The 13,387-nt window shown below is 38.6% G+C and overlaps 1 non-coding gene across 1 annotated transcript; it reads right to left on the reverse strand.

The window, feature by feature from the left end:
- Positions 1–6,287: 6,287 nt before the first annotated feature.
- LOC130947038 (small nucleolar RNA R71) lies at positions 6,288–6,395 on the reverse strand. Its single transcript, XR_009072452.1, has one exon. It is a non-coding gene; the product is annotated as a small nucleolar RNA R71 (small nucleolar RNA).
- Positions 6,396–13,387: the final 6,992 nt, after the last annotated feature.

A 13,387-nucleotide genomic window follows, 5' to 3' on the forward strand; every position in this document is an offset into this window, starting at 1 on the left:
AATGGGTGGTGTGACCTTGTGATTGATGGTAATATTGGGAATGAATTGCTCAACATGTATGCTAAGTGTGGTTACATGAAAATGGGGTTCAAGATTTTCAACATGATTGTGCGTAAGGATGTTATTTCTTGGGGTGTCGTTATTTGCGGCATGACGATGAATGGTCAGTTGGTCACGGTAAGCAAGCATTACAGCTCTTTTCATAAATGGTGGTTCATGGTGTTACCTCTAACGATGTCATATTCATTGATTTGCTGTCTATTTGCAATAATGAAAAATGGTGAATGTACGTGTTATACTCTTAAAAACTATGGCGGTGAAAATGTGTGGATGTTGGTGAGTTGTGAATGTTATTGTTTGTGGGAGGAGAGAGAATATTGATAAAGGGGAGGTGGTGAGGCAATGATAAAAAGAAGAAGGAGAGACATGTGGTAAGATTTGGATGACACGTCATCATTCCAGTAACGGAGTTAGACGAAAGGGCCAATTTGAATTACGCCTTAAAATTTCAAGATATAAATTGAGTCAATTAAAAATTTAAAAGTTAAATTGAGTCAGTAGTCAAATTTTAAAGATCATTTTGAATATTAACTCAAAATTTATAATATAAAACTTAAGTCATATTCAATTAATTAGGTACTTTATATTTTCTTCTGTGATATGAGTCTCAGTATTTAGAATATGTCATATATATATATATATATATATATATATATATATATATATATATATATATATATATATATATATATATATATATATATATATGATCATTTACCTTTTTTTAATAAAAATTATATTTTATTAATTTAAATAAAAAAATTCTAAATTCCACATGGAATTGAAATCTTGTTTATTTATTTGTTTGGCTAGATACAAAAGTATAATCCTACCTGGCTAGATACTTATTGTTGGAAAATATTCTTCTTTGTCACGGCAATTTTTTTCCCCGTTCTTTTTATATCTTGGCTTAATAACAAGTATTAAATTATAATTATAAAAATAAAGTAAATTAATAAATAATTAATTATAAGTTAAAAAGATTAAAAAATTAAATCTTATAATTTTAAAAAATAAAAATATTTAAAATACGAATTAAAACGTTAATTTTAAAGATTTTGACTCAAAATTGGATTAACGGACTAAATCGAATGAATCGAATCTAAATAGGCCCAAGCCTACTCACCTAGCTCCATATATAGTCTCCATCAATCTTCTTTTCGCCTTCTCTTTCATTATTCCCGCTGAGAAAGAGAAGAGAAGAGCAATAACCTAATTTCTTTTTACCTCCAATTTTATTTTCACATAACTTTTAATTTGGAGTTTCGATTAACGAGATGTTTGTGGCCATGCAATCGTCTCGAGGTCCTCTTCAATTTTATCCAAACAAAATGGTAAGAAACTTTATATTTTGTTTTCAATTTTCTCTTCCATTCAGAATTTGCATTTTGGTTAAGGGTATTAAGTGATTCTCATTATTTTGGTGAAATCTATCCTTAGATAATTGTTGAATTTTACCCAATCATCAATAGGTAAGGTAAGAATACTCTAAACCCTTGTGAATTGATGAATTGGTAAACCCTAGCATTGATAAGATAAAATTATATGAAATTAGGGTGAATATTATGTTGATTGAAACCAAATTGGTGAATTGGAGTACTTCGAACAAAGCTTTGGTGGCTGGAACTTATGGAAGTTGTTTGAGAGTTTTGGAAGCTTGAAGTTTGGTGTTTTGAGCTTTGGGAGAAATCGACCAAGATATAATTTTGGTTTCTTGTAGATGATATATAATGTTGCGTGAAAACTTAGGCTAGTTGTCATAGGATAGGATTGAATGCTCTAAATTGCAGAAAACCAGAATTTCTAGTTTGGGTGCCCATGTACCCTATCATACGCACGCACAGAACAAGACATGTGACGAGACTTGTGCGTACACACACCCTGAAAATTTACAAGTTGTGTGTACGCATAACAATAATGCTTACGCACAGGCTGGGAATTCATTCTGGTGCGTGCGTATGCATAGCAATGATGCGTACACACAAGACCTATTTTTCACACAAAACTCTATTTTTTAAATGTTTGACCTTTTAGAAAAACTTGTAAATTTTCATAATCCCTGTTTAAGGTCTGATAGCTAGTTTTTTTTAGGTTTCGGAATAAGAGCGAATCTATATTGAGCGAGTTAAATTGAGATTGAAGGAGATTGTGAAGTAATGAATTGAGTTAAAAATGAGATGCTGAACGAGTTATGTGATGAAGACGATTATGATATTGTTGAATGAGGTGATGATGATGAGAATTATGTGTGTGAGAATATCTATGAATATTGAGATGTTGAGTTATGAAAGGGATAAATATGATAATGAGAATGATTGATTATGATTATGAGGATAATGTGAATGATTATGAGATTGAGATGTGATGATGAACGTGATTATTATTACGAATGAAGTTGATTGAGTGATAAGGAATTAAGGTTAATGATTGAAATATCTTGGCAGTATGCAAGGGTTGTGTCTCGTCCCACTTGCTTCGGGTTAATGTCTGAGACGCCTGGTGATGAGCGGATAATTTGTACGCTTTTTGGCATTGTTTTTAGTATGTTTTTAGTATGATCTAGTTAGTTCTTAGTATATTTTTATTAGTTTTTAGTTAAAATTCACTTTTCTGGACTTTACTATGAGTTTGTGTGTTTTTCTGTGATTTCAGGTATTTTCTGGCTGAAATTGAGGGACCTGAGCAAAAATCTGATTCAGAGACTAAAAAGGACTGCAGATGCTGTTGGATTCTGACTTCCCTGCATTCGAAGTGGATTTTCTGGAGCTACAGAAGCCCAATTGGCGCGCTCTCAACGGCGTTGGAAAGTAGACATCCTGGGCTTTCCAGCAATATATGATAGTCCATACTTTGCCCAAGATTTGATGGCCCAAACCGGCGTTCAAAGTCACCCTCAGAATTCCCAGCATTAAACGCCGGAACTGGCACAAGGATGGGAGTTAAACGCCCAAACTGGCACCAAAGCTGGCGTTTAACTCCAAGAAGAGTCTCTACACGAAAATGCTTCAATGCTCAGCCCAAGCACACACCAAGTGGGCCCGAAAGTGGATTTTTATGTCATTTACTCATCTTTGTAAACCCTAGGCTACTAGTTCTCTATAAGTAGGACCTTTTGCTATTGTATTTTCATCTTTTGATCACTTTAGATCAGATCTTGGCTCTTCTGGTTCCCTCTCTGGGGCCGAAGCCAATGATCACACTATCACTTATGTATTTTCAACGGTGGAGTTTCTACACACCATAGATTAAGGTGTGGAGCTCTGCTGTACCTCGAGTATTAATGCAATTACTATTGTTCTTCTATTCAATTCCGCTTGTTCTTGTTCCAAGATATCACTTGTTCTTCAACTTGATGAATGTGATGATCCGTGACACTCATCATCATTCTCACCTATGAACGTGTGCCTGACAACCACCTCCGTTCTACCTTAGATTGGGTGGATATCTCTTGGATTCTTTAACCGGAATCTTCGTGGTATAAGCTAGAACTGATGGCGGCTTTCAAGAGAATCCGGAAGGTCTAAACCTTGTCTGTGGTATTCTGAGTAGGATTCAATGATTGAATGACTGTGACGAGCTTCAAACTCCTGAGGGCGGGGCGTTAGTGACAGACGCAAAAGAATCACTGGATTCTATTCCGGCCTGATTGAGAACTGACAGATGGATAGCCGTGCCGTGACAGAGTGCGTTGAACATTTCCACTGAGAGGATGGGAGGTAGCCACTGACAACGGTGAAACCCTTGCATACAGCTTGCCATGGAAAGGAGTAAGAAGGATTGGATGAAGACAGTAGGAAAGCAGAGAGACGGAAGGGACACAGCATCTTCATGCGCTTATCTGAAATTCCTACCAATGAATTACATAATTATCTCTATCTTTATCTCTATGTTATTCGTATATCACCCATACCCATTTGAGTTTGCCTGACTAAGATTTACAAGGTGACCATAGCTTGCTTCATACCAACAATCTCTGTGGGATCGACCCTTACTTGCGTAAGGTTTATTACTTGAACGACCCAGTACACTTGCTGGTTAGTTGTGCGAAGTTGTGTTTATGCCATGGTATTGAACACCAAGTTTTTGGATTCATTACCGGGGATTATTTGAGTTGTGAAAAGTATTGATCACAATTTCGTGCACCAAGTTTTTGGCGCCGTTGCCGGGGATTGTTGAGTTTGGACAACTGACGGTTCATCTTGTTGCTTAGATTAGGTATTTTTTTCTTCAGAGTTCTTAAGAATGAATTCCAGTGTTTCAAGGTGATGTTCCTATCATCACCAAAGCTGATTGATTTTCATCAATTTAGCTCTTGAATGCAATGTCCTGCTGAAGCTTGGCTAGCCATGTCTAATTCCTTTAGACTAAAGCTTTAGACAAACATTGCATGATTCCTGGAATTCTCATTAAGAATTTTGATATCTTTATTTTCTTTCTTTTTCCACTTAATTTTCGAAAAAAAACACAAAAAAATTACAAAATCATAAAATCCAAAAATTTCTTGTTTGAGTTTAGAGTCTCATTTTAAGTTTGGTGTCAATTGCATGCATTCATTCATGTGTCTTAAGGATCTTCAAGTAATTCTTGATGATTTTCTTGCTCTGACCTTTGAATTCTCTTGACTTGAGTGCTTTGTTGTGTCTCATATGCATTTTCATTTTGTTAGTGTCAGTAGTATACAAACTGCTAAGTTTGGTGTCTTGCATGCATTGTTATTTGATTTTAGTTGCATTTTGATTATTCCTTATTATTAAAAATCCAAAAATATTTTTAATTTGTGTCTTTTCAAGTCAATAATACAGAGAATTGAAGATTCAGAACATACAGCAGAGGAATTACACAGAAAAAGCTGGGCGTTCAAAACGGCCAGTGAAGAAGACAGACTGGCGTTTAAACGCCAGCCAGGGTGCCTGGCTGGGCGTTTAACGCCCAAAAGGGTAGAGTTTTGGGCGTTAAACGCCAGAATGTGCACCATTCTGGGCGTTTAACGCCAGGATGGCACAAGAGGGAAGATTTTGTTTTTAATGCAATTTCTTTTTCAGGTTTTCAAAGTTTTTCAAAATCAAATCTTTTTCAAATCATATCTTTTCAATCATATGTTTTCAAAATTGATCTCTTTCTATTTTCAAAGATACTTGCTATCAATTAATGATTTGATCCAACATTTCAAGTATGTTGCCTTTTCTGTTGAGAAAGGTTTAATGTTTGAATCATATCTTTTCTTGATAGCCAAGTCATTATTTTTTTTTTTAAATCAAATCTTTTTAAAATGTTTTTCAAATCATATCTTCTCAATCACATCTTTTTAAAACCAATCATATCTTTTTAATCACATCTTTTTCAAAATAGTTTTCAATCAAATCTTTTTGATTTCTAATTTCAAAATCTTTTTCAAAAATCACTTTACTTCTTTCTCAATCTTGGTTTTCGAAAATCAATTAAAGTTTTTCAAAATGTTTTTAAAATCTTTTACTTAATTTTCGAAAAAAACTTCTTTCCCTCTTCTCATATCTTTCTATTTATGGACTAACACTATTCCTTAATGCACAAATTCGAACTCCATCTTTCTTGATAAGTTCGAATTCTTCTTTCTTCCTTCTATTTTTCTTTTCCTCTGACACCTCAAGGAATCTCGATACTGTGACATAGAGGATTCCACATTTTCTTGTTCTCTTCTCTTTCTTATGAGCAGGAGCAAAGACAAAAGCATTCTTGTTGAGGCTGACCCTGAACCTGAAAGGACCTTGAAGCGAAAGCTAAGAGAAGCTAAGGCACAATTCTCTGTAGAGGACCTAACAGAAATCTTCAAAGAAGAAGACCCCATGGCAGCCGAAAACAACAACAATGCCAACAATGCAAGGAAGGTGCTGGGTGACTTTATTGCACCTACTCCTGACTTCTATGGGAGAAGCATCTCTATCCCTGCCATTAGAGCAAACAACTTTGAGCTTAAGCCTCAATTAGTTTCTCTATTGCAACAGAATTGCAAGTTCCATGGACTTCCACTGGAAGATCCTCATCAGTTCTTAGCTGAGTTCTTGCAAATCTGTGACACCGTCAAGACTAATGGGGTTGAACCTGAGGTCTACAGACTTATGCTATTCCCTTTTGCTGTAAGAGACAGAGCTAGGATATGGTTAGACTCACAACCTAAAGAAAGCCTGAACTCTTGGGAAAAGCTAGTCAATGCCTTCTTGGCAAAGTTCTTTCCACCTCAAAAATTGAGTAAGCTTAGAGTGGAGGTCCAAACCTTCAGACAGAAGGAAGGAGAATCCCTCTATGAAGCTTGGGAAAGATACAAACAATTAATCAGAAAGTGTCCCTCTGATATGCTTTCTGAATGGAGCATCATAGGTATTTTCTATGATGGTCTCTCTGAACTATCCAAGATGTCATTAGATAGTTCTACTGGAGGATCTCTTCATCTGAAGAAGACGCCTACAGAAGCTCAAGAACTAATTGAAATGGTTGCAAATAACCAATTCATGTATACTTCTGAAAGGAATCCTGTGAACAATGGGACAAATCAGAAGAAAGGAGTTCTTGAGATTGACACTCTGAATGCCATATTGGCTCAGAACAAAATATTGACTCAGCAAGTCAATATGATTTCTCAAAGTCTGTCTGGAATGCAAAATGCACCAGGCAATACTAAGGAGGCTTCATCTGAGGAAGAAGCTTATGATCCTGAGAACCCTTCAATGGAAGAGGTGAATTACATGGGAGAACCCTATGGAAACACCTATAATCCTTCATGGAGAAATCATCCAAATCTCTCATGGAAGGATCAATAGAGACCTCAACAAGGTTTCAACAACAATAATGGTGGAAGAAACAGGTTTAGCAATGGCAAGCCTTTTCCATCATCTTCTCAGCAACAGACAGAGAGTTCTAAGCAGAACACCTCTGACTTAGCAACCATGGTCTCTGATCTAATCAAAACCACTCAAAGTTTCATGACTGAAACAAGGTCCTCCATTAGAAACTTGGAAGGACAAGTGGGTCAGCGGAACAAGAAAATTATTGAACTCCCTCCTAGTACTCTTCCAAGTAATACAGAAGAAAATCCAAAAGAAGAGTGCAAGGCCATCAACATGGCCGAATTTGGAGAGGAGAAAGAGGCAGTGAACGCCACTGAGGAAGACCTCAGTGGACGTGCACTGGCCTCCAATGAGTTCCCCAATGAGGAACTATGGGAATCTGAGGCTCAAAATGAGACCATAGAGATTCCATTGGACTTACTTCTGCCATTCATGAGCTCTGATGAGTATTCTTCCTCTGAAGAGGATGAGTATGTCACTGAAGAGCAAGTTGCTAAATACCTTGGAGCAATCATGAAGCTAAATGACAAGTTGTTTGGTAATGAGACTTGGGAGGATGAACCCCCTTTGCTCACCAAAGAATTGGATGACTTGTCTAGGCAGAAACTACCTCAAAAGAGACAGGATCCTGGGAAGTTTTCAATACCTTGTGCCATAGGCACCATGACCTTCAAGAAGGCCTTGTGTGACCTAGGGTCAAGTGTAAACCTCATGCCTCTCTCTGTAATGGAGAAGCTAGGGATCTTTGAGGTGCAAGCTGCAAAAATCTCACTAGAGATGGCAGACAACTCAAGAAAACAAGCTTATGGACTTGTAGAGGATGTTCTGGTAAAAGTTGAAGACCATTACATCCCTGCTGATTTCATAGTCCTAGAGACTGGGAAGTGCATGGATGAATCCATCATCCTTGGCAGACCCTTCCTAGCCACAGCAAAGGCTGTGATTGATGTTGATAGAGGAGAATTGATCATTTAAGTGAATGAAGAATCCCTTGTGTTTGAGACTCAAGGATATCTCTATGTCACCATGGAGAGGAAGTATGAAGAGCTTCTCTCAAAACAGAGCCAAACAGAGCCCCTACAGTCAAACTCTAAGTTTGGTGTTGGGAGGCCACAACCAAATTCTAAGTTTGGTGTTGAACCCCCACATTCAAACTCTAAGTTTGGTGTTGGGAGGTTCCAACATTGCTCTGAGCATCTGTGAGGCTCCATGGGAGCCCACTGTCAAGCTACTGACATTAAAGAAGCGCTTGTTGGGAGGCAACCCAATGTTATATTTTATCTATTCTCTTTTGTTATTTTATATTTTCTGTAGGTTGATGATCATGAGAAGTCACAAATTCAATTAAAAAAGCAAAAACAGAATGAAAAACAGAAAGAAAAACAGCACACCCTGGAGGAAGAACCTGCTGGCGTTTAAACGCCAGTAAGGCTAGCAGATGGGCGTTTAACGCCCAGTCTGGCACTATTCTGGGCGTTTAACGCCAGAAAGGGGCACCAGACTGGCGTTAAACACCAGTAAAGGGCAAGAATTTGGCGTTAAACGCCAGAAATGGGTACCAGCCCGGCGGTTAACGCCAGATTTGGCACAAAGGGCATTTTTGCTCGCCACTTGGTGCAGGGATGACTTTTCCTTGACACCTCAGGATCTGTGGACCCCACAGGATCCCCACCTACCCCACCACTCTTTCTCTTCTTCACCCATTCACCAATCACCTCACAACCTCTTCCCCAAAAACCCTTCACCTATCAAATCTCATCTTTCTCTTCACCACTCACATCCATCCTTCATAAAACCCCACCTACCCCACCATTCAAATTCAAACCACTTTCCCTCCCAAACCCACCCATACATGGCCGAATCACAAAGCCATCTCCATCTCCTCTATTTCTTCTTCTTCTACTCTCTTCTTTCTTCTTTTGCTCGAGGACGAGCAAACCTTTTAAGTTTGGTGTGATAAAAGCATTGCTTTTTGTTTTTCCATAACCATTTATGGCATCCAAGGCCGGAGAAACCTCTAGAAAGAGGAAAGGGAAGGCAAAAGCTTCCACCTCCGAGTCATGGGAGATGGAGAGATTCATCTCAAGGGTGCATCAAGACCACTTCTATGAAGTTGTGGCCTTGAAGAAAGTGATCCCCGAGGTCCCTTTCAAGCTCAAAAAGAGTGAATACCCGGAGATCCGACATGAGATCCGAAGAAGAGGTTGGGAAGTTCTTACCAACCCCATTCAACAAGTCGGAATCTTAATGGTTCAAGAGTTCTATGCCAATGCATGGATCACCAAGAACCATGATCAAAGTGTGAACCCGGACCCAAAGAATTGGCTTACTATGGTTCGGGGGAAATACTTGGATTTTAGTCCAGAAAATGTAAGGTTGGCATTCAACTTGCCCATGATGCAAAGAGATGAACATCCTTACACTAGAAGGGTCAACTTTGATCAAAGGTTGGACCAAGTCCTCACAGTCATTTGTGAAGAGGGCGCCCAATGGAAGAGTGATTCAAGAGGAAAGCCGGTTCAATTGAGAAGGCATGACCTCAAGCCCGTGGCTAGAGGATGGTTGGAGTTTATCCAACGCTCAATCATTCCCACTAGCAACCGGTCCGAAGTTACTATAGACCGGGCTATCATGATTCATAGCATCATGATTGGAGAAGAAATAGAAGTTCATGAGATGATATCCCAAGAACTTTATAAGGTGGCGGACAAGTCCTCTACCTTGGCAAGGTTAGCCTTTCCTCATCTCATTTGTCACCTCTGTTATTCAGTTGGAATTGACATAGAGGGAGACATCCCCATTGATGAGGACAAGCCCATCACTAAGAAGAAGATGGAGCAAACAAGAGATCCCTCTCATCATCAAATTCCTGAGATACCTCAAGGGATGCACTTTCCTCCACAAAACTATTAGGAGCAACTAAACACCTCCCTAGGAGAATTGAGTTCCAACATGGGACAACTAAGGGTGGAGCACCAAGAACATTCCATTCTACTCCATGAAATTAGAGAAGACCAAAGAATCATGAGAGAGGAGCAACAAAGACAAGGAAGAGACATTGAGGAGCTCAAGCACTCCATAGGATCTTCAAGAGGAAGAACAAGCCGCCATCACTAAGGTAGACCCGTTCTTTAATTTCCTTGTTCTTTATTTTCCTGTTTTTCGAATTTTAGTGCTTATGTTTATCTATGTTTGTGTCTTGTGATCATTAGTGTCTTAGTGTCTATGCCTTAAAGTTATGAATGTCCTATGAATCCATCACCTCTCTTGAATAAAAAATGTTCTTAATTGAAAAAGAAAAGAATTGCATGAATTTTGAATTTTATAACAGTTTAATTATTTTGATGTGGTGGCAATACTTTTGTTTTCTGAATGTATGCTTAAACAGTGCATATGTCTTTTAAATTTGTGGTTCATGAATGTTGGCTCTTGAAAGAATGATGAAAAAGGAGACATGTTACTGAGGATCTGAAAAATCATAAAAATGATTCTTGAAGCAAGAAAAAAACAGTGAATACAAAAAAAAAATCGAAAAAAAAGAGAAAAAAAAGAAAAAGAAAAAGAAAGAGAAAAAGAAAGAAAAAGAAAGAAATAAAGTTGTGATCCAAGGCAAAAAGAGTGTGCTTAAGAACCATGGACACCTCTAATTGGGGACTCTAGCAAAGCTGAGTCACAATCTGAAAAGGTTCACCCAATTATGTGTCTGTGGCATGTATGTATCCGGTGGTAATACTGGAAGACAGAGTGCTTTGGGCCACGGCCAAAACTCAATAAGTAGCTGTGCTCAAGAATCATCATACTTAACTAGGAGAATCAATGACACTATCTGGATTCTGAGTTCCTAGAGAAGCCAATCATTCTGAATTTCAAAGGATAGAGTGAGATGCCAAAACTATTCAGAGGCAAAAAGCTAAAAGCCCCGCTCATCTAATTAATAATGATCTTCATAGATGTTTTTGGAATTCATTGCATATTCTCTTCTTTTTATCTTATTTGATTTTCAGTTGCTTGAGGACAAGCAACAATTTAAGTTTGGTGTTGTGATGAGCGGATAATTTGTACGCTTTTTGGCATTGTTTTTAGTATGTTTTTAGTATGATCTAGTTAGTTTTTAGTATATTTTTATTAGTTTTTAGTTAAAATTCACTTTTCTGGAATTTACTATGAGTTTGTATGTTTTTCTGTGATTTCAGATATTTTCTGGCTGAAATTGAGGGACCTGAGCAAAAATCTTATTCAGAGACTAAAAAGGACTGCAGATGCTGTTGGATTCTGACCTCCCTGCATTCGAAGTGGATTTTCTGGAGTTACAGAAGCCCAATTGGCACGCTCTCAACGGCGTTGGAAAGTAGACATCCTGGGCTTTCCAGCAATATATGATAGTCTATACTTTGCCTAAGATTTGATGGCCCAAACCGGCGTTCAAAGTCACCCTCAGAATTCCCAGCGTTAAACGCCGGAACTGGCACAAGGATGGGAGTTAAACGCCCAAACTGGCACCAAAGCTGGCGTTTAACTCCAAGAAGAGTCTCTACACGAAAATGCTTCAATACTCAGCCCAAGCACACACCAAGTGGGCCCGGAAGTGGATTTTTATGTCATTTACTCATCTTTGTAAACCCTAGGCTACTAGTTCTCTATAAGTAGGACCTTTTGCTATTGTATTTTCATCTTTTGATCACTTTAGATCTTAGATCAGATCTTGGCTCTTCTGGTTCCCTCTCTGGGGCCGAAGCCAATGATCACACTATCACTTATGTATTTTCAACGGTGGAGTTTCTACACACCATAGATTAAGGTGTGGAGCTCTGCTGTACCTCGAGTATTAATGCAATTACTATTGTTCTTCTATTCAATTCCGCTTGTTCTTGTTCCAAGATATCACTTGTTCTTCAACTTGATGAATGTGATGATCCGTGACACTCATCATCATTCTCACCTATGAACGTGTGCCTGACAACCACCTCCGTTCTACCTTAGATTGGGTGGATATCTCTTGGATTCTTTAACCGGAATCTTCGTGGTATAAGCTAGAACTGATGGCGGCATTCAAGAGAATCCGGAAGGTCTAAACCTTGTCTGTGGTATTCTGAGTAGGATTCAATGATTGAATGACTGTGACGAGCTTCAAACTCCTGAGGGCGGGGCGTTAGTGACAGACGCAAAGAATCACTGGATTCTATTCCGGCCTGATTGAGAACCGACAGATGGATAGTCGTGCCGTGACAGGGTGCGTTGAACATTTCCACTGAGAGGATGGAGGTAGCCACTGACAACGGTGAACCCTTGCATATAGCTTGCCATGGAAAGGAGTAAAGGATTGGATGAAGACAGTAGGAAAGCAGAGAAGGGACACAGCATCTTCATGCGCTTATCTGAAATTCCTACCAATGAATTACATAAGTATCTCTATCTTTATCTCTATGTTATTCGTATATCACCCATACCCATTTGAGTTTGCCTGACTAAGATTTACAAGGTGACCATAGCTTGCTTCATACCAACAATCTCTGTGGGATCGACCCTTACTCGCGTAAGGTTTATTACTTGGACGACCCAGTACACTTGCTGGTTAGTTGTGTGAAGTTGTGTTTATGCCATGGTATTGAACACCAAGTTTTTGGATTCATTACCAGGGATTATTTGAGTTGTGAAAAGTATTGATCACAATTTCGTGCACCACCTGGGCAGTATGTAAGGGTTGTGGTTCGTCCCACTTGCTCTATATTAGTAACTGAGATACCTGGGCAGTAACAAAGGTTATGGTTCGTCCCACTTGCTCTAGGTTAAGTTATTGAGATGCCTGGATAGTATGCAAGATTCTGGTTTGTTCCACTTGATCTGGGTTGAGTTTGTAAACACCCGCTTGAGTAGTATGCAGGAGTAGTGGTTCGTTCCACTTGTTCTAAATTAAGCAGGTAGTATGCAAGGGTTGTGGCTTAGTTTCACTTGCTCCACGAGGTGGTGTTTCTGTCCAGGGTTCACTACCAAACATGTCGGGTTTGGTTGTATGACCGACAGATGATATCATCGGCCATAGAGCAATCATGCATCATATGCACTTGTACATTTTGTTTGAGTATGCATTTATTTGGCTTGCCTAATTGCTTATCTATAACTAACTACTATTTGATCTATTTGCCATATCTATTTCTATATTTGTGTTTTTCTTGTTTGTCTTGTTTGTGTTTGTTTCTGAGAGATCCCTCATGCTGGTGGAGAAAACGCTGAGGGTTATTCCACATGGTAAAATAGAGGTTTGAAGAGAATGGAAAGTGAAGAGTTAGATTAGATTCCTTAGTTATAGTTACCTTATTCTGGTTTAGTGAAAATTTTAGGATCAATATGGGTGGTTGGAGTTTTGGAATGCCTCTGGCTTTTCGGGACATCATTTATTATTTATGCGGGTACTTTTACCATATTGAGAACCTCTGATTCTCATTCTATATATGTTTTGTTGTTTTTAGATGCAAGAGATGACGCACCTTACTGAGCGTGCTGGATTT

This window comes from Arachis stenosperma, chromosome 8 (assembly GCF_014773155.1).
Source record: "Arachis stenosperma cultivar V10309 chromosome 8, arast.V10309.gnm1.PFL2, whole genome shotgun sequence".
Taxonomy (NCBI): Eukaryota; Viridiplantae; Streptophyta; class Magnoliopsida; order Fabales; family Fabaceae; genus Arachis; species Arachis stenosperma.